Below are 23,613 nucleotides of genomic sequence, written 5' to 3'. Positions count from 1 at the left end.
TTTTGGTCAACCCTATAGATGTAAACTTCACCATTCTTGATGCCAAATGCTGGGATATGCATAATCAAATAATATAAACATTTTAAAAATGCAGTGTTATTTATATTCATATTTTCATACTTGAGATTTAAGACCCAAATATAGCACATTATGAAACAAGTCTGGATCAGGTAAATTAATGTTCCTGAATGTCATTTCTAATACCAAGGTAACCAACTATTATTAAACTTTTTCTGAACTGTCCAAAAATACTGGAAATGTTGGTGTGGTTGTATTTTAACATTGAAGGAGATTAATGCTTATGTGTCTCATTGCAAATAAGTATTAAAGTTATGCAGCACTTTGGAAATAATTCAAACTGATACTTCACAATGCATGGGGGAAGAAGCATAACATCTCTTTAAAGCTGCATTATTTTTTCCACAGTGTGAAACAATACAAAGAATGAGCAGTACAAATAATGAAGTCAAAGTAATTGGATCTCAGCTGAAGCCCTATGACACAAAGGCGCAGGCATAATAGTAGGATTAACCTTCAGTGAGGAATGTAAATTTATGCCTCAATATGAAGTACAGCTGTAAGTCCAATAGTGTAAGCAAGGGCTATTTTAAAGAGCATTTCCATTTCCATTTCTTTGCAGTTTTGAACAAAGTTCAAATTTGGCAAGCCAAGATAATTTTAGTAAAAAACAATTCAGCAATTCTCAATGATTTATCATCTATGTAATGATACTTTGTGTAAAGTATAGCCTAACTTGCTACTTAGAGACGCTCAAGAGACGTTTTAAAAGTTTTAAAAATAATGACCTGTCATTAATTCTACAGAAATACTTCCCTTCCAGCAGAGCATCAGCAAAGAGAAATTTAAATGCCAAGTCGACAAACATTATTTATATTTAAGAGTCTTCTCTTTCAAATTAAGCATTTATGTCCTGAAATCCTTTCTAGTGTGCTATTTTTTCTCAAATTCTGTTGTCTATTTGTTGCTCAGGAAATGAGAAATTGCTACCACTATGTAGATCAAGCAAAGAACTGGGAATGCTGCACCAGTCATTATACAACTCATTCAGACCAAAGCAACACTAACATTAAAGGATAATAGAACTGCAAGAGAGGACAGTAGGTCACGTTATTTGACTTCAGCGCATATAAAAATAATCATCAATCCATTAGCATCTTATAAATTACCAAATTCAAATCATAGTATATTACAAGCCAAAAGACCTTGGAGTGCACAAAGAGACACATGATATAAGGCAAAGAGAAGTTCCCATAAAATCTGATATATCATTTCATGCTAACTGAATGCTACTGTGAGTACTAAGACAATTATTTGGCAAAGACCTAGAAAAGAAGTTGATTGAGCAACCCTTCATTCCTTATACTACTTATAGCACTAAATAGTTCTCTCCAAGTGATGCCTTCCAGATGTGTGGGACTCCAGTTCCCATTACTGGCAATCAGCCTGGTCAATGGCTATGGACAATTCGCTTTCTAGGTTTTTTTAGAAGCCATTAATATCTGGCTTTTTAATGACGCTCTGGGATTGGATGTGTGGAAGGCAGGAAAGAGGCTGAGAGCAAGCTGCTGAGCCTGCTATGGGGCACCCCAAGGGGGATAATTACAGTGCAGGGTTTTTATTTTATTGTTTTTTATGATTGTTTTATTTATTAATTTTATGGTTCTCGTAAGCTGCCCAGAGTTGCTTAAGATGGCCGACCATATAAATATTTTAAATAAATATATATGATCTGTAATTCAAGGCAACTGAAGATGCCTTATTGGGGGGAAATATTTCTGCATAAACTTTCCTGAAAGCAAAGGAAGCCAAAATTATTTCCATATTAAGAAATTTGTATTGGGTGGCTTTTTTTCCCTCTGTGGCCACCTCAGTTTCCAAATAAGTTATTTAAGACAGAGAGAATTTAATACAACACCTATATAGCCAACTGTTTGGATCTAAGTTCCTGTGCTATACAATCTATCTATTGGCTATTTTCTCATCTCTTGTTCTTCTTGATTTAATGGATTTCTTTCTTTTGAAACATTATGATTTTAATCCATGTTCCTTGTTCATTATTGGCTTTTCAATCCATTTAATCCAATTTGGATAATTTTGGAATTAGAACTCATGTATCTCTTCAGAGATTTTAACCCCTCCCCACTATTCTGCAACATCATACTATGAGATTAATTTTGCCATTTTACAAAGTTCCCTACATACATGCACATCAAAGGCAAGACAAGAAACAATGGATGGACACTAATCAAGGAAAGAAGCAAACTAGAACTAAGGAGACATTTCCTAACAGTGAGACCAATTAAGCAGCGGAACAGCTTGCCTTCAGAAGTTGTGGCTACACCATCACTGGAAGCTTTTAAGAAATCACTGTGTATAAAATGGTATATGGTCACCTGCTTTAGCTAGAAGACTAGAAGACCTCCAAGATTCCTTCAACTTTATTGTTCTGTATTCTGATGAGCTTGTATGAGATCAGATAAGAGATACTAACATAGAGGTACTTTTTAAAAAATGTGTTACCATATATACTTGCACATAAACTCATATGTAGATAAATGGAATCCAGTTCCATGAGTATATTTTGATACATAAAGTATTGGCTTATCCACATACATACATATATATGATAGATTTTTCAAAAACAGTATTCAAGGCTGTTTGACCATACGAAAGATCTCTCAGCCTTGCTCTCTCCCTAAGACAGGAGACTGGAACCCACAATTCTAGCTTGATATTTTTAACCACCTTTAACATTACCAAACTGGTTCTTTCTCGAACAATAGAAGTGCATTTATACCTTTAAAATGCTTCTTATGAAGGAAGACTTGTAGTGTGATTTTTTTAAATTAATGATGCATATCCTCCTCCAAAGCTCAGACAACATTATGGTGATAATTTCCATTTACTAGGTCTGAACATATTCCATTCCAGTCATGAGTTTCCATGCAACTTCATTTTTCATTTGCTTTACTATAGCTGTATTGTGCTAAGAATGCCAGTTGTGCCAGAAAGGGGTTTGAGGTGTGGAGGGGGATCATTTATCTTATTGCCATTGTGAGGACAGGAGGTAGGTTGAGTGACAGTAATTCTTGTGATTAGGTCAGCATTAAACATCCCAATCACTGTGTCTTAGAAGTGGAAAGATTCCGAATGAAAAACATCCTTAGTTTTACCATTTCGTCTACCTCAGTGCCAGCTAGTATTTCACCCTGAGTGATTGTGCAATGTTTTGTGAGTTGTTTTAGTAGCTGAAAAACCCCAGTGACTGATTATTTGTGGGAAAGCAAAGCTGATTGCCTCAGACCTCATAATCATCTCTGTCATAAGGGAAACATTGAGCCCCTCTTGCATTATGTTCAGAAACTATATATCACACCATACGCTCATAACAATAATTTCATCCAATTCTGCTGAAAAATAACAAAACACTGATATTCCCCAGGTTGGTGAGTGGACTTCCATTTTCTAACCCTTATTCAAGATACACATATTGAATTAAATTGGACTATCTTTATATTTCTGCTTTGGGATCCTTCTAATGATGACAGGTAGATATAAAGTATATTTTAAGGTATCCATAAGTTTATTTAAAAGGTATAGACATGTAAAAATGAATAGATAAATAAATCTTAGGAGATGTTGACATGTTCAAGCCCTTTTGAGAATGTATTGCTCAGTATCCAATTTAGTGTGTTTGGTCTTGCTTCCTAGTGCGTATTAAAGCAACAGCTGTTTCTGCAAGAGTCAACTCACTTAATGACTAAGTTGGAGTCATGGTGCCCTAAGTAAATCCTCTTATTTTAGAGAAGGCACTACATGCAAACTGAAAATTCTTTAATTACTTGAAATCTTTTGGGTATTCTGAGCACACTGAAAATGATTGCATTATTAATAACCATTGTTGTTTGAATCAAGCACTGCCAAGTCATAAACTAGATGATGTATTACTTTAAATGAGCATTTCACTGAATTAAGTTTTACTGATAGCCTATAATCTTCATATAAGAAAATGCTTGAGAAATATTTTGAGATATAGCTAAAAATATTGAGAGGAGAAACTGCTACAGATATTCGCTATAGTTTGAATGAATTCATATTCTCTTACAATAGACAGAATGCTTTAGTTTATGCCAAATAAATAGTGGAAATGACATTTCAATCTCCCAAACTTTAGTTTTAGCAGAGATATTTCAGAAAATGGAAATGGAAAATTATTCTTGAAGTGAGGCTCTTTTGTTACCTGTATTTACTTCTTAGCATACTTACCACTATTCTCTGCACACTTTTGCCAACAATATCCAAGCTTCCTAAATATATCAACAAAAAAACTTCACACCTTGTCTCTTCAACCAGAGCATGATCATATTTTCCATCTCTTTATCTGAATCAAACTGATGCCCACAAAAGTGTTCCTTTAATTTTGGAGAAAACTGGAAGTCACATGGTACCAGATCTTATTTTTAAACAAAAATAACAGAGATGCATTCTTTAAATAAGAAGAAAATATTGTGAATGGGGCAGATATTGGATATAGCAAAACAGACTAAAATTTAATAATAGAGGTTGGAATCAGATAGAAGGGCCTGGACAACAGTCCTTGGCATAAGAATGCAAGCATTGTTGTATGTTCATCTGTAATAATTTAGAAAACAAATTAGATTGGATGTAAATCACACCTTAGTAGGATAGATGTCAGATTTAAAGATGTTTTGGTTTTTTCAAATTATTCAATATAGATAGACATCAAAAGCAGCTAAGGAATTATTATTTAATTAAGTTTAGGCTATTTATTTATTTATTATGAAGCAGACATAGGCTTCGCTAAAACTAAAGCAATTATTTTTTTCAGATTTTTTTCACACTTTCAAATGTGAAGTCAGTTTTGAAAAGGATTTATTGTGTATATATTTATGGATATACACAGTGAACATTGGATCAGCTAGACTTTTTAATCAATAGATAACAAAAGAGATAGTAGAATTTACTGTATTCTAGTACCTTGCAATGTACACATAATTAGAAGTGCTTTGAGGCGATTATATGGCTATAGCATGCAGTGAATCTATTGAATTTTGAAGGCAATTGAATTGTTGCCTAAAGATACTGTGCAGTATCTCATTTAGTATAGAAATATCGATTTTTAATAAACTGTAATAATTCAGGAATTATATTTATAAATTTCATGACTGCTATAGTTTAGAGAACTAAAATATCATATTAGCAGGATATATGAATGTGGATTACATAATTTAAATTTAAAAACTCAATGATTAAGAATTGTTTGTCAGATAAGGATATGTTTTAGCATAATACAAAAGAGATAAGCTAGATTGTTTCAAATCAATGAACTTTGGGTTTTTTTTAATGCCTCATTGGCTGGAACAAACAATACTTATAATTCAACATATCTGTAGTGTAAATTTCTTCAGACTAATGAAGTCCCTATTTTTTTTCAATGGCCAGGATCTAAAGACTGGGTGCTAAGGGGTTCCACTTCCAGCCATCTTGTTTACCATAAATTTCTAAAGTGTTCCTTTACTTCAAAAGGTTTTCCAAGCTCAAATACACCTTTTTAAAAAATCTGCTGATGGAATATTTATTGATGATTATGAAAATAAGTAATAAATCCATTCCCTCAAAGTATTAGTAATGTTTGTAATTCATTTTCAGTGTCATTCTGCTTTAAAAAAACCTAACAACATCAATCCTGTACAATTAACATTCATACCAAATAATGTTGATGCATGATATATAATACCATTTATATAACCCTTGATTTTGTCTTCCATAATTTGCTTTAATAAATTTTGATAATAAATGGGAAAAATTGTGCCAGATTAATGTAAGGTTGAAATAATATTATGACATAGTATTGCATATTTAAAGAAAAATATATATATCCAACAAGCATTTATTAAAAAAATACTCATATTGATGGCTCTTAACCAGTGGTGGGTTTTGGATCCCATTGCAACTGGTACAGTGCAATGGGGCCAGGTGTCTACCACATGCTTGCGCGCAACACGCACATGCGTACTTACCACCTGCAACACTCTGTGACGCTCCAGCTGGTCGGCAGAGCATCATGCAAGCGCCGTACGCTCCATGTGCATGCACAGAAGCCCCGATTAGCTTAAATACAGGTAAGGTGGGCGGGCGGGCAGGCCCTTGGGAGCACCATATTGGAACGGTACCTGGTGTACCCAGCAGGCACCGGTACTCTCGTACCAGTTAGTACCAGTTGTATCCCACCATTGCTCTTAACTGTCAGGAACAATAAGCAACATAATTTAAAAACCAGCTGCTGAGTAAAAAAAGTGAATACTTCTTTATTCTTCCAGTTCAAGTACAGAATCCCGTTTTTTCCAACATGAGATTCCAATCCAGGAGTCTGTATTAATCAAGGCAGACTATGAAAGGAATAATCTAGAAGAACACAATCAGAAACATGATCAAGGAAGAGCACTTTGGTTCTGATAAATAGGAAAGGAAAAATGAGTAGATACCAAACAAAGATGATGAAAAGAGGAAGGCTCACAAAATATACTTTTCAACATATCTAAATGTATATAGTTTTTTTTTGAAAAAGTAAACTAACTTTTATTCAATTTGAGTCACTAGCTTTCAGCTCTTTTGTAAAAACAATTATGTAGTTGAATGGGTAGAGACACAGAAGCACCCTATCTGCTGGTGTGTTGGCTACTACCAGAAACATGTACCAATAATGACTTATTTTTGACTAATGACAAAGTTAAGAAGGTGTCTCCATTCTGGCAGTGTAAAGTTTGGTCTAGACATCGGAGGAGGAGGAGGAGGAGGAGGAGGAGGAGGAACCACCAAAAATGTAGACTGTTCCTAAAGGGTTGAGATTTGAAATGTGTATGGTCCAATAAGCTATCATCTATGCACTGGGTTATTTCCTTTCTTACTTTCTATCCTGCGGTGTGTGTGGTGGGATATACTCACTTTCTTTTTTATTTAATCCTCCTATTAATCAGAAGTAAAATGGAATACTATATTGTATTTTTTCTAATATAATTCACATCTATTGCTTTAGTCAATTCTTTTTCTAATATTTTTGTGTGCTTAAAAATAATAAAATATTCTAATGTTTAAAAGAACTAAACATAACCTTCCCAAGCCAATTAAGATCCACATAGTGAGTATAAATGTCTCCATGTAATTAATTCCATTCCATTTCATTGTATTTGGACTATCGTGCTTTGGTAAACCTGTAATTCACACTGGGTATGTGGTATATTTCAGATTCTGGTATTATTTGGTAAGGTAAGATTTTTACCATTTGTGCTATATATATCATTTGCAGTTCTTATGCTCAGAGAAATATTCTTCCACTTTTTTTCCCTTCACAAAATGTTCTGCAGAAAGGCAAGACGTTGCTGCCAAGTTAACAATCCATTAATTAGAGAAAAGTTCTTTATGAAAAAGCTGAAAGCCACCTATTGAAATGTCATGGAATTATTGTTAGAACAAAGTGACTCTGCTTTGCATTAAGCACAGCTAGGAGAGAAGGTGACCTGCTATCTTTCTCTTCTTTTTACTTGAATTTTTTTTAACAACCCTCAAATACACTTTTCATTGGAGACAGTGGAAATCTTACTGTTCAGCGCTGGGCTCTTCAAAAATCAGTCACATTTCTTGCTTTCCATCATTCTTTGTTCAGAGTGCTTGAAGACAATTGGGTTATTCACTGTGATAATCAAAAAGGGCTTATTATTTCATTTTACTATTTTAAAAAATCTTCAAGAAACCCTAATTATGTCCTCATAGTTCTTTCCTATTGTAACAAGTGACTTGATTTGCCTATGCTACAACAGAAACAGATTTGGTGATGGTAAACCTCTTTGGATAGAGGGTTGTTTTTTTAAAGAAATGTCAGTGTGATTAAATCTGGAAGTTATATATTCTCTGTTCCACTTCAGGCAGCAATTCTTTTGTCTGTTTTTAACCAATATTCATGTTACTTTTCCATAATATTAAATCAAGTGGTAATTGTTAGCTCTGTGCCCTGTCAGAACCTATAAGAGAAAGGAGATTTGCCTATCCCACTTTCTACTCAACATCCCACAAAGACATGGCAGCCCTTGAAGAGCATTCGGAGACTTCAGCTTATCCAGAATGCAGCTGCGTGAGCGATTGTGGGTGCACCTTGGTACACCCACGTTACACCTATCCTCCGCGAGCTGCACTGGCTGCCTGTTGGGCTCCGGACGCGCTTCAAGATGCTAGTCGTTACTTTTAAAGCCCTACATGGTATTGGACCTGGGTACTTGAGAGACCGCCTCCTGCCAATTACCTCCCTACGACCAATTAGATCCCACAGATTAGGCCTCCTCCGAATACCATCCGCTAGCCAATGTCAACTGTCGACCCCTTAGGGGAGGGCCTTCTCTGTGGCTGCTCTGGCCCTCTGGAACGATCTCCCCGTGGAGATTCGGACCTTCACCACTCTTCAGGCTTTCCGCAAAGCTATCAAGACCTGGCTGTTCCAGCAGGCCTGGGGCTGATGAGTTCCCAGCCCCACTTGAATTGTTGCGACTGTTGTGTTGTTTTTAAGCTGTTTTTTGTATTTGTTTTTGTTTTGTTTGTTTTTGTATTCCCCCCCTCCCCACCTTGTTTGTTAGCCGCCCTGAGTCCCTCGGGAATAGGGCAGCATACAAGTATAATAAACAAACAAACAAACAAACACTGAAACTAATAGTGTACGTAATATAAAATTAGCTTCTCTAATCCGGTCCCCTCCAGGTTACAAATTCAGCATCATATCCTACATATCTCAGTGGCCATAGATGAGGGAAACCTATAAAAACAGTTTACTTCTAAAGTCAGACCAATGTTGTGTTTACTTAGACATTGTATAGTATTACCAAATAAATTGACATAAGGATTCATATCACATATAAAAGTGGTGAAATAAACTGCAAACAAAACAACAAAAAAGGTTGAATAAATGATGCGGGTTTGATTAGAGACAATATTTTTCTCATGAAAATTTTGGAATAAGTCCAGACCTAACAGTATTTCTCTTTTAAGCTACAGCATGACACTACTACATGTCTTATTTTCAGTCAATAAATCAAAACAATCTGATTACAGTATATCTGAAAAAGTTTACTTAACGCAACATTCTTTTGCCAATGCTGACTAGTCAGGTGTTTTTGAAAAACCTAAAAGCATTGGCCTCTCCTGCTATATATACTGAAGATTGAAGTTTGGCTTTCAGAGTATTTAGCTTTTATTATTTATCTCAGAAATAACTTCAAACATTGGTATTGAATATGCTCTACAAAGAATCTCACCGTCATGTAGGAAAATATTTGCAGTACTTACAGTAGTTAAAACACTAACTTCTGTGCTTGCTTGCCATTGAACTAAAACTGCTAACTCTTAATTATAGCAGAGTTTTTCCTGGTTTTCACATGTGCTTGACAAAAAGATGCCACAATTTAAAAGCTCACCTTTATTCCTTAAACACTTGGCATCTTTTTCAAGTCCACAGAGTGCTAATTAGATAACTAAACTTTCTTTTTCCTTTAGTTGCAATGCTACAGTAATCTGGCTTCCATTTTCTTTCCTGGCCAGTAGATCAATATTCCATGCTTATCTCAGGCCTTTAGGTGTTGAGAGGCATAATTCCCTACATAGTTGGATTTCTTTTCTTCTAAAATATTATTGCACTTATGCAATTTTTGAGGTTTCTCCAATCTCAACCTCTTCTTCTGGCATGAATAGTGTCAGATTGGTTAAATTAGGATCAATTGTCACAGAATGACATTGTTACTGGTAAATAGAATGTTAATCATGGTATCTCCAAATAACTTGTATAGCAGTTTAAGGATAAATTGCTACATAATTTTTAGAAGTTCACACACCACACACTTGTAATATAACACTTCTTTTTTTTTTAAGCCTACAATAATACCCCAGAAATGGAATACAGCTCTCCTGGATTTTGGTGCAATCACTGCTAAAGTGAGCATTTAAGGCTGGATTGTAGCTTCACATTTTCCGTTTTCAGTTTTAAAGGCTATTTAGAGTATTTCATGCTAGCTCATAAAAACCCAGGCTGAAAGGCAAAGTTGCCTGCAATCATATAACCCTGTGAAATGACAGGTTTTTCTTGCACCTAATAGGTAAATCTACTTCTCCAGAAAGATGAAAATGATGATTGAAGATGACTTGATGCTCTTAAAACTTTCAGCTTTTTCCTGTCGACTGGAGATTTGACATTGCCTCCTATAATATTCTTATGAAAGCGCTGTTAGCACCAATGGGGATTATGTGAATTTTAGAATCCTTGTCTTTTAAAAGTTTAACACAGAGCAAGATATTAAAATTAGAGCTGATGTTGACTGTTCACACCTTATACATATATTCTCTCTCTCTCTCTCTCTCTCTCTCTCTCTCTCTCACACACACACACACACACACACACACACACAGAGCTAGATATTATTTTCCTTGGAAATGTTGTCTGTCTCTTGCTGATTACCAAATCCACTCAGATAGTTCTCCATGCACTAGTGTATATTAGTTAAGAACTCCCACTTGGTCACATGGCCAGCAAGCCACTCCCACCCGGTCACATGGCTGTCAAGCCACTCCCACAAAGCAGACCACACGTACAGAAGAGGTTCTAAAAAAAATTGAAACCCACCACTGGGCAGGACCCTTTTAAAGGTATTAAAATATATGTCCACCATTTCTATTTTGTTCATTTCACATTGTCCATCATTTAAGTTAGTGTACAGGTGTGAAATTTATCCAAATTCCACCCCCAAAATTAAGCAATCTGTTTCAAATTGAATATCCTGCATGCAGAGTTTAAGAGCCAACTTAGTACTACAAAGCCCCCAAATACTAAAATATACAAATTCACAAACTTGAAATTTTTAGCCAATGATCTCCCGAATAAATAAAAATGTAGATTAAAGGAGCACAATTCTTAGGAAAAAAATAGGTTAGATCAAAATTAACTAAGTGATCACTATATCTTTATGACTGGAACTCTAATACATTCAATATACATTGGGAAACTGTGAAGGTAGCCTCTACAACTTTTGACTCCTATAAAGCAAATGGACCACTAATTTAGCTTCCAAAGCATAATCTGTTCCAGTCCCATTGATTTGCCAACGTTGAACCAGACTGTTTTCAAAGATTTTTACTATTGATTTCCAAAACTTAACATTTAGGTATTCCTCTATCTAATAGGTGAAAAGACTTTAAGTCCTCAGTCCAATTGGTGTCACTGAAAGTACCATATCATCACATTTCACTGGACCATAACCATCTAACTGCCAAACTAGGTGAGTGAAAGTCTTCACTAACTTTTCTTTTTGCATGAGAGAAATTGTACAAATTAAACAGACTGCTAGTACTGTGCCATCCTCTTCAATCTGTTTCTGTGACAGAATAGGTCATGAAAATATTGCAAAATCCTCTGTTTATACTTAATTGATTATGTCTACTTTCAAACTACCTGCTGAGACACATGTGTAGGTCACACAATCCTGGGGCTAAATAGTGGAAGCTGGGCTTAGGGATGCAGAGTCTTGGTGACAGATGGAGGTGGAATTTATTGTTGGTTACATTCAAGAACTTTCAGTGGTGATACAGGAATTCAGGGTTTTAAATGGTAACACAATATGCAGTAGACAGAAGGCCTCTATTAATCTAGAGATACTTTATTGTTAAGGAATGCTAAGCATAACTCACACAGAGACACACAGACACACAAACATATTTGCTTGTTCTGCTTAATTGTGGTCAAGAAGTATACATCGAGAAAGAGACGGATATTCCATATATAGTAGATAAGCAACTATACATATTACATTTAATAAAAGTAGTTCTGGCCAATTGTTGCATGTATGCCAGATGACAGTGCCTACCCAATATTGGCTGGCCTCGAACCTAAGAAGATTGGACAAATTTTAAAATTATAGGTTGAAAGTTTAAAAAACATTGTGAATTAGGCAATGGCTAACTATTTCTTTATTTTTGCCAAAACAAACCTGCCAACATATATGTATCCATATAGTCACCAGGAGACCAATCAATGTAGATGAAACTCAGCTTTATGCAAAGTAATTACAGAAACTTACAATTTTGTTGAAATGAAGCAACTTGTCTCCACTAAGCCTTTTTTCCCCCACTAAGTGGGATTTTAAATAAATATGATATGTAACAATTAAGATCATTATCCTACAGTCTCATCCAGAAATATAGTAATAAATATTTCAATAAAGATCATAATTAACAGTTCTGGTTTGGAACCTGAATTGCTAGGCAACAATTTGAAACCAAATCTTTCTCATAAGAATCTCTTCCACTAATTACTATTTCAACACCAATTATTCACTTATTTATCTTTATTAGTGACACTGCCTGCCCAATTTCTCAGGTCTCAGTATATTAAGAACAGATCATTCCCAAATAGGTGGCTCTGGAAAGATCAGAGACGGAGATGAATTATCAGTGTTCTATGATCATCATCTTTTTTCTGTCCCCAGCCATTCTGTCTTTTCATTTGAAAAATAGCATTTTGGCTTGATGGATTTATTGACACCTGCATTGTTGATTTAGTGTATGTCTAGTTTGAACGCTTTGCTTCCATTTGGTTCTCTTTTTATTATTTTCCTTCATTGTTTCCTCCTGATTCACTGCCCGAATTTGTAAAAAAAAAAAAAAGTAAGGTTCTACACTTAGGCAAGAAAAACGAAATGCACAGGTACAGTATAGGTGGTACCTTCCTCAATAGTAGTAACTGTGAGAGAGATCTTGGAATCCTAGTGGACAACCATTTAAATATGAGCCAGCAGTGTGCAGCAGCTGCCAAAAAAGCCAACACAGTTCTAGGCTACATAAACAGAAGGATGGAATCAAGATCACGTGAAGTGTTAATACCACTTTATAATGCCTTGGTAAGGCCACACTTGAAATAATGCATTCAGTTTTGGTTGCCACGATGCAGAAAAGATGTGGAGACTCTAGAAAGAGTGCAGAGAAGAGCAACAAAGATATTAGGGGACTGGAGACTAAAACATATGAAGAACGGTTGCAGGAACTGGGTATGTCTAGTTTAAGAAAAAGAAGGACTAGGGAAGACATGATAGCAGTGTTCCAATATCTCAGGGATTGTCACAAAGAAGAGGGAGTCAAACTATTCACCAAGGCACCTGAGCGTAGAAGCAATGGGTGGAAACTAATCAAGGAGAGAAGAAACTTAGAACTGAGGAGAAATTTCCTGACAGTTAGAACAATTAATCAGTGGAACAGCTTGCCTCCAGAAGTTGTGAATGCCCCAACACTGGAAGTCTTTAAGAAAATGTTGGATAGCCATTTGTCTGAAACGGTATAGGGTTTCCTGCCTAGGCAGGGGATTGGACTAGAAGATCTCCAAAGTCCCTTCCAACTCTGCTATTGTATTGTGTTATATTGAGAATCAAAAAGGAAGAATATAAGCTACAAGCATTCACAGATGATTTGGTTTTCATCCTAGAGGATCCATTAGAAACAGCACCTAAGGTGATAGAGAAAATAGAGGAATATGGAAAAGTAGCAGGACTGAAAATAACTAAAGATAAAACGAAGATCTTGACAAAGAATATATCAACAAGACAAAAGGAAGAACTGGCAGAAACTTTGGAGATGCAAGTTACATATAAGGTCAAATACTTGGGGATATACTTAACAGCAAGATGTAGTGCTCTTAAAGAGAACAATTAAGCTTAAACAGCAGATTGTGATGGACCTGAAGAAATGGGAAAATTTACAATTATCGATGATAGGGAGAATATCTACAATTAAAATGAACATTTTACCTAGAATCTTATATCTGTTCCAGACCAATTTCGTTGTATTTAAGTACAATGACAATAAAGATAAAGTAGAAGAATGTGGGTTAGACAGCATCACCACCAGATGGTTTCGTAACTGGCTGACCAATCGCACTCAATGTATAGTCCTCAATGGAACTGCATCTTCATGGAGGGAAATACGCAATGGAGTACCCCAAGGCTCTGTTTCGGGCCCAGTACTCTTCAACATTTTCATCAATGATTTGGAAGAGGGAATAAATGGGAATGAATTTGCAGATGACACCAAGCTGGCAGGAATAGCTAACACTTCAGAAAATAGGCTAAAGATACAGAAGCATCTTGACAAACTTGAACATTGGGTGCTATCTAATAAAATGAATGAAATTCAATGCTGAAAAGAGTAAGGTTCTACATTTAGGCAACAAAAATGAAATGTACAGGTACAATATAGGTGGTACCTTGCTCAACAGTAGTAACTGTGAAAGGGATCTTGGAGTCCTAGTGGACAATCATTTAAATATGAGCCAACAGTGTGCAGCAGCTGCCAAAAAAGCCAACACAATTCTAGGCTACATAAACAGAGGGATGGAATCAAGATCACGTGAAATGTTAATACCACTTTATAATGCCTTGGTAAGGCCACGCTTCGAATACTGCATTCACTTTTGGTCGCCACGGTGTAGAAAAGATGTGGAGACTCTGGAAAGAGTGCAGAGAAGAGCAACAAAGATGATTAGGGGACTGGAGACTAAAACATATGAAGAACGGTTGCAGGAACTGGGTATGTCTAGTTTAATGAAAAAAAGGACTAGGGGAGACATGATAGCAGTGTTCCAATATCTCAGGGGTTGCCACAAAGAAGCGGGAGTCAAACTATTCTCCAGGGGACCTGAGGGTAGAACAAGAAGCAATGGGTGGAAACTAATCAAGGAGACAAGCAACTTAGAACTGAGGAGAAATTTCCTGACAGTTAGAACAATTAATCAGTGGAACAGCTTGCCTCCAGAAGTTGTGAATGCCCCAACACTGGAAGTCTTTAAGAAGATGTTGGATAGTCATTTGTCTGAAACAGTATAGGGTTTCCTAGGCAGGAGGTTGGACTAGAAGACCTCCAAGATCCCTTCCAACTCTGCTAATGTATTGTATTGTATTGTAATATTATACTTATACAATTCCAATTAGATTAGGGAAGGAATACTTTGATAACTTAAATAAAATACTGTTGAATTACATATGGCAGGGGGGAAAAGCAAGAGTAAAACTTAAACTGTTACAAGATGCAAGAACAAGAGGCGGACTGGGCTTCCCAATTGGGAATTACATTACCAGGCAGTTTGATGTGGGTTAAAGAATGGATAACATTAAGGAACACTAGATTATTGACTGTTGAAGGACATGATCTATTGCTGGGATGGCATGCCTTTTTATGGTACAAGGGAATCAAATCACAGGGGTATTTTAGAAGACATTACCTATGGGAGGCTTTGCTACTAAATTGGGAGAAGATTAAAAGACAATACTATCTAAAAATTCCAGTCTGGCTATCAACCATTTTAATTTAATCCATTTCAATCCAAATTTACCAGCTCCTCTAAGAAATAAAGCAAACAAATTCTGTACCACTTATAAACAGAACTTTAAAACCTCATCATCCAATCCTGGTCATAAAGAAATGCCATTAATAGATTCAAAAATCCACAACATATACATTTAAATTTCTCATTAAATAGATTTAATTCCAAAGACCTTTTGTTTACTTTTTAAAAGCTTGATTTTTAATTCCATCAAGTAATGTCCTTCAAGTTGGTTTCTTTTTGTTTTCTCTTTGTTTCCTCTCACAAACAATCTCCTATTTTATTGTCTGCATATTATTAAGTAATTATTGTTTTATTGTTTGCATATTATTAAGAAATTATTAAGACATCAGCTTGTTTCATTTGTAAATTGATTCTGGCATCTTTTTTCAATATCACTCCTACACTCTGGCATTTTTAAATTCATTTTCAGATCCACAGCATCATTTTCCACATCACTTCTATAAGCCAGCATTTTTTAAAACTCGAAATCCACATTCAAATCAGTCTCAGTCTGTTTTATCCAGTAAAATCTGTTGTTCCTCTGCTATACTATCAAACAATAATGTAACTTTTGAGTACATTGTTCCTTAATTTCATCTATAGTCAAATAATATTCCTCCATTATATTATGAGTTTCCTTTCCTTTAAACATAATCATTTGTTCTCTGCTTTCCTCTAGTCAACTTACAACTTCCATATTTTCATCTGTTTATTTTCCAATAAACAAAATATCCCCACAGGAGGATTTCTTACAATTAATTTCAAAATGTACATTCTTTTATACATTTCTAAACACTCCTAGGAAAAGTATCTAGTCCCTAACCTTCCAAAATCCATATTCTAGTCCCCCCTTTTTCTCTTTTCCAAAAAGTACAGGTTTTTTTAAACAAATCCTTAAACTTACTGAAGCTTTTTTCATCTAGGGTAGAAAGAGGTTTTTCAGCAACTTAGCAAAACTCGCCCTTCATAAGATTCTTAATTTCAAAGAAGTAAATAATGAGCAGCTTCCTCAAATAGTTAAGAGAGGAAGGAGATCAGAGTGTGTTGCTCCCGGTTTGGCCCAGTTCTGCTGAACTGGTAGTGGATTTAGGCCTGGGTTGCAGAACCGGCAGCAACTTAGGCCTGCCTTGCCCCGAATTGGTTCCCTCGCCACTGCAGGGCTGCTGCCATTTGGGTTTTAGTGACTGTGCATGCACAGTTCACTGTAGATTGTTCTGCGCATGCATGAAGAGTAATTTACAATTAACAGCACACGCGGTGGTAAAACTGGCAGCAACCCACCCCTGAAGGAGATAAACCCAATGCCTCTTTGAAAGGTGTACAATCACAGGTTAAAGAGGGTGATTTCCTACCCCATTCCACTCCCTACTCTCAAAACTTTTAGAGATCACTTTTTTATGTTCTCTTCACAAAGATATCATGGATAAAACTTGTGGGCAATCCTTATCCTCTCCTTGATCTGGAGAGGAATTCCAAAGAACCAATTCAAGCTTCTATTTCTCCCACAGTTTTTCCACCATTATTGTCTCTGGCAGTGGCGGATTAAGGCTCACTAGTGCCTAAGCACTGACAAATCTTGGTGCCCCCTCCTTTGTACATACTGTACCAGTGACGTGCGCTCAGCTTTAGCCCCGGTGAAGCTGTTTTTAGACTTGTGGACTTCAACTCCCAGAATTCCACAGCCAGGCATGCTCAGTTCCGATTTAAAGCGACAGCATTTTTCCCCCTTGCAAAATAAGTTTTCCTGTTCTTTTTCTTCTCCCTCCCCCTCCTTCCTCCCTCTCTCCCTCCCTCCCCCTCTCTCAAACAGACACATGCACACAGAGAACTTCGATCCTTCTCTCATTCACTCACTCTCAAACACAAACACAGAAGTTGGATTGGATATATTTTCCAAAGGCTTGAAAGCAGCTCCTCTGCCATACCCCCCTTTCCCTGTTGCCTTCCGATCAAACTTTTTGAATTCCTCCCCCCTCCCCACACACGCACCTTTTCCAGCTGTTTCAGAGATGATTTCAACTCTGCTTTTCCCTGTCCCGCCCTTTCCTCTTGAAAAGCCAGAGCTCTGAAGTCAGACTGGAGCACCCAGGAGCACTCTAAGCCTCCTAAAGGCTATCCGTGCCCTTTTTTTTGACAAAAAAACCAGGCTGTTTTGGGGAGATTTGTAGAGTGCAAAAACTTTTTTTTTTCAATTGCTTCTTCAAACCTTGGTGAGTTTTATACTCCGAAAAATATGGTACTTTATGTAAGTCATCCTGAAATTTTATCTTATTTTACCTTACCTTTTTTCCCATTGGAACATTATGACTATCAAACAGATCTAAAACATCAAGCGCTTCCCAGGTAATAGAGGAAAAATAATTGTTTGGTGATAAATTGTTTAGCTTTGATATTCAATGTTTGACTCAAAATTCCTTTGTGTCATGTTTTATGTCTCTTGTACATCTATGTCTATCCATACTGCAGAAGACTTGGATGTGTCTAGTCTAAGATCAAATAAGAATCTATTTATTTTGCACAAATATAAACTTTATTTATTGCAATTTTATTTTTAAAAAATCCAAGGCAGATCAGCATCTCCATTGTGGAAAGTTCTATTGGATGAATCACTTTCATAAGAACCTTTCTCCCATTTATCCTGAACTTAAGAAAGAGTTACTGGAGCTACTTGGCGCTGATTCTTAATTCCTTCATCTTGCTAAAGAATTAAGCTGAAAATATATCATGTCTTGTGTGTTTGAAACAGTTCCTGAATTGCATTCCCTGACCTGACTTAATGAGAGATAACTAACATTGTTGGTTGTTAACAAGCTTCTATAACACTGCACCTTAAGTAGTATTTTAATTAAAACATATATGTATAACTGTCTATTATAAATTGCCAGGAGCTTTTCTTTTAAAATACTATTTGTTAAACATCCTTTGTTCCTGGAATTCAAGAGTAATTGCTTTGTTCCTGAACCTCTGATCAGACCTGATTAACTGTTAATTAATTAGCTGTTTATTGAACAGTTCTTTAGATTTCCTGATTTTTCTATTTAGCGATGGAGAATTAATCAGAGGGTCCCAAGTTGCTGCCTTTAATTTTGTTGCTTGTGGTCCCTTAGCATTTCTTTGAGGTGCACCAGTGTTATTCACTGTATTTAAAAGAAAACTTTCTTAGCCAAAGAGAATTGAACACACATTTGTATAGAATTTTATTTTTGCATTTTATTGTCAGTTGTTGTTTAATTGATTTTGTTGTGTTATTTGCAATTTTTTCAACCTTTTATCAGGGGTGGGTTTCTCGCCCAGTTCCAACCGCTTTGGTTGGAACGGGGCCGGCAGCGTCCTCGTGCACGCGCGCAGTGCACGCATGTGTACTAGCGCCTGTGCGATGCTCCAGCTGCTCCTGGAGGATCACGCAGGCGCTGTATGCATTCTGCGCATGCGTGGAAGCGCAGAACTCGTCAAAACCGGGTAAGAAACGCGGGTGGGCGGGTGGATCCTTCGGCGTTCCCGGAAGTTACTTACTTCCGGGTTTGCTGACCAACCGGTTCGCGGGGACCGCCGCGAACTGCCTGAAACCCACCCCTGCCTTGTATCCTACAGATGACTTAAAATGATCAGATTTTAGCCTATGACATCTGGAATTTGGCAAGTGAAAGAGGCTGATCTTGAGTGGTACTTTTAAAACCTGCACATTGACAAAATTTATCTCTGTTCATTACAAAACGCCACAGTGCTTGGATCCACCAATATACTATGTTGCTACATTATAACAGTCTAAGTTCTTGGTAAGAAATTGGCGTATGAATGCCAATACCAGTTTTTTAAAAAAGAGCTGGCATCTCACACTTTTGTGTATAGAATAATAATAATAAACCCCTGATTATTTCTTTAAAACCACAAACACCAATCTCACTACCCCAGATCCTTAGAAAGGACTCAAAATACAATTACATGACAGGGACTTGTGGATACGGCAAATTTAGAGGACAGTAGTAAGTAGACAGACTTTACTGAAATATGTCATAATTTCTAATAAACATTAAGCTGCTGATGTTGAGCAAGATTTACCAAAAAGGTTTAAAAACAAGTTGGGGAGAGGGAGGGAGGGAAGAAGGGAGGGAGGGAGGGAGAGAGAGAGAGAGAGAGAGAGAGAGAGAGAGAGAGAGACTTCAAAAAGGGGCTGTATCAGGCAAATATAGAATATATGCAAAAACATGAATGAATAATTTCTCTTGTTCTGAGAAGGTTCTTCTCATCTATTTTGCATTATACAGAACCAATCTTGCATTATTCTTTCTTCGATTTAGTATATTTTCTCTCTCGCTCCGTCTCACTCTCTTTGGCAGAGAACTATCTGGTTGTGGCTATAAATCTGTCTTCTAAATGACCATACCGATACAAATAATAAGACAAGTGATACTATGTGGTATGGGTTAGCTATCAAAACATAGAAAATTATGAACTTTTCAAATTAATAACATATATTTTAATACTGTATCACTCATTTCTCAAATGAAGACTCTCCATACCAGAGTATTATACTTCAAAATAGTTATGAATTTTATGCAAAGATAATTGTATTTAACTTAAAATAATTAAAACTCTTTCCCAACTATGCCATTTATTCTTTTTTACTAAGCATAATTCTAATTAGCTTTCCACTGTTCCATAATAAACCAGAAAAGTTCAGATATAAGTTTTAATTGCCCATTTTCATGGAAAAAGTTATTCAGATGCTGCTGTAGCTTTCCAACCATTACCTGGCTTCTTTGATCTTACTCTGCTATGAAATATCTTGCTGTATTATCTTCATGTCAGCATGTTATGGTCCAGACATCTTATTATGAAGACCCTGAATTTCCAGTTTCAACATTTATTTCCATTCAGTTGACTTGGAAAAATCCACAAATATCATGGCTTCTTAAATTCATTACTGTTTGCTCAGTTTTCAACAAGTTTCATTTCTTGTTCATAATATCTCAATACTTCACAAAAATGTTTGACAATGTCCAAATACAAAATATGTTTTTTTGTTCATTTTTTTGTTCCTTAAATATACTGTATACCTATACAAACTTACCTAATTAACTCTGTTTAATTTTTTTGATAAAAATATGTAATAGATGTTTGTTCAATATCCTCTAAGTTATGAAATGCTACTGTAAAGCCTTTATCCCTTTTGAATGCATGGCTTATAGACAGGAAGAAATATCACTAATTTTTTCCTCATAATTCCATAAAAAAGAAACATTATTTTGATGATACATTCCAATGTTTGTGCTCTTTATTAGTATACTAGTACCCTCTGAAAATTTTAGAAGTATTTATTTATGTGGTTTGTTTAGAAATTTGGGTAGAATTGAATGTGGATTTACTGGGTTTACGATTCCAAAATCTATTTATAAATTAAAAGTTGAAATTTGTTCATAATTATACAAACCAAAACAAATAATAAGCATATAATAAACAGAAATGTAGAGAATTAGGAAAATGTACAAAAATGGCCATTATATTTACAGGTGAAACTCGAAAAATTAGAATATCGTGTAAAAGTTCATTTATTTCAGTAATGCGACTTAAAAGGTGAAACTAATATATGAGATAGACTCATTACATGCAAAGCAAGATAGTTCAAGCCATGATGTGTCATAATTGTGATGATTATGGCTTACAGCTCATGAAAACCCCAAATCTACAATCTCAGAAAATTAGAATATTACATGTGTAAAGTACCCTAATGATGCCTGCTTCATAATAAGCGACCCGATATTGTAATACAAAAAGCAGTGATTTGTTAACAGCTTCATTAGGCATTCTTCATTAGACACTTCTTATTCGCAGTCATCTTTTTTGCTTTCTTTTTCTGCTTTTAAACTTTGCCCATGTTTCTGTCTTCACTTTAGTCTTTGCAATAAATCACGTTATCCAATAGCTTCATTCATCTCAACCCAGCTACTGTAATCTGAGATCCGGCTCCGCTGACGCTTTGCATGGAATGTCAACAAGAGAGTTGACAACATGCAATCAATAACACAAGGATTGTACATAGAACAATATCGGATCTCTGAAAAGTATAAGCATGCATATGTACTCAGTACTTGGTTTGGGTACCTTTTGCAGCAATTACTGCCTCAATGTGGCGTGGCATGGAAGCTATCAGCCTGTGGCACTGCTGAGGTGTTATGGAAGACCAGGATGCTTCAATAGTGGCCTTCAGCTCCTCTGCATTGTTCGGTCTCATGTCTCTCATCTTTCTCCTGGCAATGTCCCATAGATTTTCTATGGGGTTCAGGTCAGGCGAGTTTGCTGGCCAATCAAGCACAGTAATCCCATGGTCATTGAACCAGGTTTTGGTGCTTTTGGCAGTGTGGACAGGTGCCAATTCTTGCTGGAAAATGAAGTCAGCATCCCCATAAAGCTCATCTGCAGAAGGAAGCATGAAGTGCTCCAAAATCTCCTGGTAGACGGATGCATTGACCCTGGACTTAATGAAGCACAGTGGACCAACACCAGCAGATGATATGGCTCCCCAAATCAACACAGACTGTGGAAACTTCACACTGGACTTCAAGCATCTTGCACTGTGTGCCTCTCCATTCTTCCTCCATACTCTGGGTCCTTGATTTCCGAATGAGATGCAAAAGTTGCTGTCATCAGAAAAGAGGATCGTCTCTCCCCCCCCCCCCCCAGCACGGCTCTCCAAAATGTTTTAAAATGTGTAAAAATCTGGCCACAAATTGTTGGAAGTGTAAAAAAACACTAGGCACCTTTTATCATATGTGGTGGACGTGCAATGAAGCAAAAAATATTGAAAATTTTTTCAGTCATGTGTAGAACAAATGGTGGGAGACAAAATCTTCTTTAAACCAGAACTTTTTCTCCTAGGTATAATACCGGAGGGGTTTAAGAAAGATACACTTTATCTAATTATACATGTACTAACTGTGGCGTGCATAACTTATGCACAATATTGGAAAAAAGAAAATGTGTCATCAGAGCTAAATATAATAAGAAAAGTGTTGGCCTGTGTGGAAGCAGATAGGCTCACTCTTGAACTTAAAAATAAAGGCGAATCAGAATATTTTGAAGTCTGGAGCAGATTTTATGATTGCTATAAGACAAGGTGACAAGACTGGAACAAACTGTATATATTGTGATTGGACAGAAGGATAGACAATGTATTAAGTAGGCTAATTGCTAATGGTTGAGATAGCTGTATATAATGTGAATGTATGGTCACTTTGACTTTGCGGTACTGCATTGTTTTAAATATAAAAATAATAAATATATACTGGGGAAAAAAAGAAAAGAGGATTTTGGACCACTGAGCAACAGGTAAGATGCTTCTGATGTTGTTTGTTGTTCAGGAGTGGCTTGACAAGATGAATACGACAATTGAAGCCCATGTGCAGGATCCGTTTGTGCGTGGTGGCTCTTGATGCACTGACACCAGCCTCAGTCCACTCCTTGTAAAAGTCCCCAACACTTTTGAATGGCCTTTTCCTGACAATCATCTCCAGGCTGCGGTCATCCCTGCTGCTTGTGCACCTTTTTCTTCCATACTTTTTTTAGAGGTTCGGAATGAGGGACGCGACCACAGGGTGAACAGCTAACAGGATTTATTCCAAGCTAAGTATAACAGCGATTCAGTTCATAACCAGCCCGCCAAAACCTTATATACTCGGGCTTCAACCAATCAGAAACAAGCATTCAGCCGGCAACAGCCTCCCTCGCGTCCTAACCAATCCGGACGGAGGAGGCTGTTGCTGGCCAGCACAAAGGTGCTGAAATACAAGAACAGCGAGGCCATTTACATGGCTTATACATATTAATGAGGCTATGAATATTCAATACCCCTTCCCCCCAGTTCCACGCATGCTCTGCGGGTGGAGCATGCGTAGTCCTGTAAGTAGGCGGGGCGGTGCCGGACCCGCCCTGATCTGCGCAGTTCTCCACTAGTCGTCGGCGGAGGAGGACCTCCTTGTGGTAGCTCCTCCCGGAAGGGGGTGTAGCTCCAAGGCACGCCTTCTTGGGACGGCCCAGAAGGAGGGCTCAACTGTACTGGTGAGTAGGGGCGAGGTGGCGTGTCAACTGTGCTGGTGTCGTGTTTGGAAGGCGTGTCGGGAGGGAGGACCCTTGGCCTCGGTGGGGACTGTTCTGCGGCGGCTTGAGATGATTGT

The sequence above is a fragment of the Thamnophis elegans genome, chromosome 7, assembly GCF_009769535.1.
Source record: "Thamnophis elegans isolate rThaEle1 chromosome 7, rThaEle1.pri, whole genome shotgun sequence".
Classification (NCBI taxonomy): Eukaryota; Metazoa; Chordata; class Lepidosauria; order Squamata; family Colubridae; genus Thamnophis; species Thamnophis elegans.
This window is presented reverse-complemented; position numbering follows the sequence as displayed.